This window comes from Eschrichtius robustus, chromosome 9 (genome assembly GCF_028021215.1).
Source record: "Eschrichtius robustus isolate mEscRob2 chromosome 9, mEscRob2.pri, whole genome shotgun sequence".
In the NCBI taxonomy this organism is placed as follows: Eukaryota; Metazoa; Chordata; class Mammalia; order Artiodactyla; family Eschrichtiidae; genus Eschrichtius; species Eschrichtius robustus.
Genome location: NC_090832.1, coordinates 37,682,940 through 37,687,785, shown reverse-complemented (window position 1 = coordinate 37,687,785; position 4,846 = coordinate 37,682,940). Strand labels below are relative to the sequence as shown.

The 4,846-nt window shown below is 41.1% G+C and overlaps 1 pseudogene; it reads left to right on the top strand.

Annotated features, from left to right (window-relative positions):
* The first annotated feature begins 3,901 nt into the window (after positions 1-3,901).
* LOC137769589 (protein lin-28 homolog A-like) lies at positions 3,902-4,447 on the top strand (annotated as a pseudogene).
* The last annotated feature ends 399 nt before the right edge of the window (positions 4,448-4,846 follow it).

Here is a 4,846-nt window from a genome sequence, read left to right as displayed (position 1 = left end):
CCACAACTTAGTGATTTAAAACAACATAAACTTATTAAGTTATTAAGATATGATTCTGGAGATCAGAAGTCCAAAATGGGTTTCACTGGGCTCAAATCAAGGTGTCAGCAGGATTTTGTTCCTTCTGGAGGTTCAAGAGAAGAATCTGTTTCTTTGCCTTTTCCAGCTTCTGGAGACTTCCTGCTTTCCTTAGCTATAGGTCCTTTCTTCTGTCTTCAAAGTCAGAAGTATAGCATCCTCAAATCTCTCTGACTCTGTGACCTCTGATGTCATCTTCACCTCTTCCCCTCTGACACTGACCCTCCTGCCTCCCTCTTACAAAGATCCCTGTGATTATGATATTCCAGAATAATTTTCCCATCTCAAAATCCTTAATCATATCTGCAAAAGGGACTACAAAAATCCCTTTGTTATGTATGGTAACACGTACATAGGTTTCAGGGGTTAAAGCATGGCCATCTTTGGAGGGTCATTATTATACCAACCATAATCGCCAAGTCTCTACCTAGGTACTACCCCACACACACTGGTATAAGAGCCAGCATTCCTAACTGCTGATATATAATATCACATAGGATATTAAAAATCTTTAAATCACAGAACTACTTAAATCAGCATTGAATCATGTGCTTTCTAGCAATAAGAATTAGAATCCTGGAATTCTAAGGGGGACAGAATCTTAAACTGGTCATCTCTTTCTTTGAACACAGAAGATTGCTGTGTCTTAGGCTGAAAGGGCCCAAGTGGAAGTCACAGTGAGACTCTTAGGCTACTACTATTTCCACTGCATCATACTGTTGCTAATAATTTGGAAAATCCAATCATTTTTAATAAATCACTTCTAAAGACTGTGACTAAAAAAAGAAAATAAAAAGAAAGTGTCTAGAATGGATTGGCTGCTATCTATCTCCCTGTGAAATTTTTACAGGAGTTTTCTATATTATATAATTCATCCACTTGGATTCACATCAGTTTAGGAAAATATGGAATATGACACTAAACATTTTTCACAGAGGCATAACATAACACAAATTAACTATTAGGTGTTCATTAAATAAAAATAACATACACACATATTAAAAATACTCAGAAATTTATGACACATAAAATCATCCTCTCCATACATTCACCCTCTATTCTCTCCCCATGGCTAATCTCTATTCATCCTTCCATGTGTGTCCTTCCAGAAAAGAACACCCACACATAGAATAGTGTATGTATATACTGCTCTTTGAGTGACCTTTAAAAATGTACAGAAATGAAACTTTGCACATACTGCACTTTGCTTTTGTTCACTTACTACGTTCTCTATGCCTATCTACCTCATTCTTTTTAATAGATGCAGAGTTTATTCCATTAGATGGAGTACCATCTAACCACTTCCCTATTGGTCAACATTAGATGAATTCAGGGTGTTTTTCATTGTTGTTGTTTAGTAACAAAGAGCTTTTAGAATTTTATTATTTTTATTTATTTCAGAATAGGGAATATATGCACTAGATTCAAAATCAAAAAGCTCTCTCACACACCCAATTTCTAACGCCATACTGCCGTTTTGAAGGCAGCCATAGTTATACATGCTGTGTGGGCACCTTGCTTTTTCACACTTAACAAAATTCCTTGAAGATCTTTCCATAGCAGCACTCATAGTCTTCAGTGAAATCTATTCCATATGCCTTCGATTATTATTAGCTCTGGGAAGAACTGATGCCTTAAAGAAGGACATTTTGGTGGGAAGTTTTGGTTTTGTTTATTTCCAAAATATGAGAAATGTACATTTGTCTATAATTCAGATCTTATTAAGACACCCAAGATTTATTAACAAAAATCTATTCTGAAGTGACCTGCCTCCTATGTCACCCATTCAAGGGCCTAACAACACTCCCTACAGAGAAACTCTTGCTTGTGTCTATTCTTAGTGCACTTTCCAGCAATTGAAGCATATTGACAATTACTTTGTCCTTAATGAAGACAGAATAGCTTCTTATTGCTCCCAAAATGGTGATAAATGTCTTTAAAAAATCTCGGCCAGATGGATTCTCATTTGCTTCTTAATATTTCAAAACAGCCCCAATCTTTGATATAACAAACCAGAAAGAGAAACATTTGTACCCAGAAATGAAGCAAAGAAAATCGTATGTCGGTACTTTCCAGGATGGGGCACACAGAAGACGAAGACTGTTCCTGACAGCCGTGGCATATGTATAAGGTGTGGTCGGCAAGGGAGGCAAAAGCTGCCCTGCCTTCATCACAAAGAAGGGATTTATAACCAAGGGCCCCCGGAGAGTATCTATGTATGCAAACGGCAATAAAGATTCCTGAAAGGATTTAGAGTGTCTTTTTCTCTAACTTTGGAAAATGCTTTCGAGTGCAAATCTTATAAAGACAAGCTTTGAAATATATCACCATTCTTTTGTAAATTTCTCATTGCATAAAGAATTGCCCACTTTTCCTAAATAATTTTTGCTAGAATATTCTCGTAGTATCCACCAGACATTTCACTTATCAACGTTCATCCATGTGCAGTTGTACAGACCTCAAATTTTCCAACTGGCGTCATCAACAAATTTGAACCTATCCTCTTTCACAGCTGTATAAATCAACTCCTATGTACTGAGGATTTACTATGTACCATAAATCTAATGGGATACAAAGGAATATTAAGACTGAGATATCTGCCTTAGTGAACATAAAGAATTAATAATGCATGGTAAATATGCAGCGAGTGCTACAGATATGCGTGCTGATCAGAACCATTTATGGCTAAAAATAGTCTAAATTTCAGTGTTTTATGTCTTTCACATGTTACTGAGATTTCACAGCGCAAATAAGAGTGAATGGTCTTACTGAGGGAAAACAAAATACCCCTGATGATGATAGGCACTTATGTTATGAAAAAACTTACAAACTGTTCATAATCTGGTATCATTAAGCAGTAGAAAGAACAAAGCTGTCAAATGCAGAAAATGTAAAATTCATTTTGCTCTCACTTTTTTCTTCTATCCCCTCTTGTATCTTTCCTCTAAGCCTATGGGGGGGTGGGGGGGAGGAAGGGGAAGGAAGGAGGCACAGACCAAAATAACTTGCAGCTAATTATGCAAATGACTTTATCTTTTCATATGGTATTGTCTTACTTTTCAAAATAGTTGAAGAATCAGAAACCCCTATCCTGGTTCTAGTTGGATCATGCCAGAGGGCTTGACCCAAGCATGTATTAACTAGTCCTAGAGGATTTAGACCAAAGGGGGCTCAAAAGTAAAAATGAAATGTTCTCTATTTCAAGTATTAGGAAAAATACATTCATTTTCATGTTAGACACACTTGAAAGATGAGACTCTGAGAAGCTAAACTGTGTGTTCTTCAGGTAATAAAAGCAGTAACTTCAATTTTGGTGCTACTGTGATTAGACCTGGGTGAGAACTAGTGGATCTATAATTATGACTGGATCTTGAATAAAGCCCATTTTTCGCAGTTAAGTGCAACTTTATTCTCATTTCAATTATTTCAGACACATCACCTCTGACAGTTACTGAGATTCCTCCTAAGTACCTCAGGCCCAAGTCCACTCTCCCAGAGCCAGTCAGAGTCCAGATGCTAAATATCTGATGTTTATTTACCCAATCGCAAATCCCATTCCCCCGTACTCTCCTAAACCTCCCCCGCATGAGCTCTGGAGGCCGCAGGTCTACCGTAAGTAAGCCCTCCTACACACTTATACACTTACTTAAACCTGCTCCTCACTCACTCTCTTGCTCTATCTAAATCGCGATTCTCAAATGCTGGTGTCATAAGCATCACCTGGAGTACTAGAGAAGCTGCAGCAGCCTCTTCTCCCACCACCTTTTGCCTCTGGACTTCTCAGGGGGCAGCAAGCTCTTGATCAGGAGCTCAACCAACTACCATGGTCTCCACGTCAGGCCAGCAGTTCGCAGGTGGCAGCACCAAGGCACCAGAGGTGGTGTCAGAGGACATGGCCCAGACGGCAGCACCATGCCAGCACCTGTAAGTGGGTCCCAGCGGGAGCACAGGTCGTGCTTGCCGTTTGTGACTGCTAGCACCAAGGTCGTGCTGCACTTTGTGCCCCAGAGTAAACTGCACACGGAGGGCTTCCGGAGCCTGAAGGAGGGTGAGGCAATGGAGTTCACCGTTGAGAAGTCCCCTTAGGGACTGGAATCTCTCAGTGTCACCAGCCCTGGTGGGTGTTCGGTATTGGGAGTGTGAGGTGGCCAAAAGGGAAATACATGCAGAAGGAAGATGAAAGAGAGACAGATGAGACAACTGTGGAGGTCTAGACCATGAGGCCAAGGAATGCAAGGAGCCACCCCAGGCCCAGACATGCCGCATCTGCCATGTGGCAGCCTCCTGTACACTGAAAATCCCCAGCTCACAAGGAAGGCCAGCATACTTTGGGGAGGAAGAGGAGATCCAGGGCCCTGCCCTGCTTTAGAGGCTAAGAACTGAGCCTCAGTGTTGGGGCCATCCTTTTGCCATCAGGAAGTTTCTAGGAGCGGGCATCAATCTGCAGAGTGACAAAGTGGGGGCAGGGTGGGTAGGGGCAGCTGGCACTACCATGTATCTCTGACTCGGTCCACACCATCGCCCCCTCTTCCCACTTGGGTCAGGGTAGTGGTGAGACAAAGGAACTCCAACCATACTCTGTTCAAATGCACAGGAGGGCTTTGGAGGAAATCCCTCTAGAGCCTGTACGCTTTATCCAAGTCTCCACCCACAGAATCTCCAGCTTTTGAAAGTGGCCTGAGTAGAGAAGTTGTTTTCCTTTCAAAGAAGGGTATGTAACAATAATATTTGCCATGCCAGAGTGAAATGATTAGGCATGAGACCACCT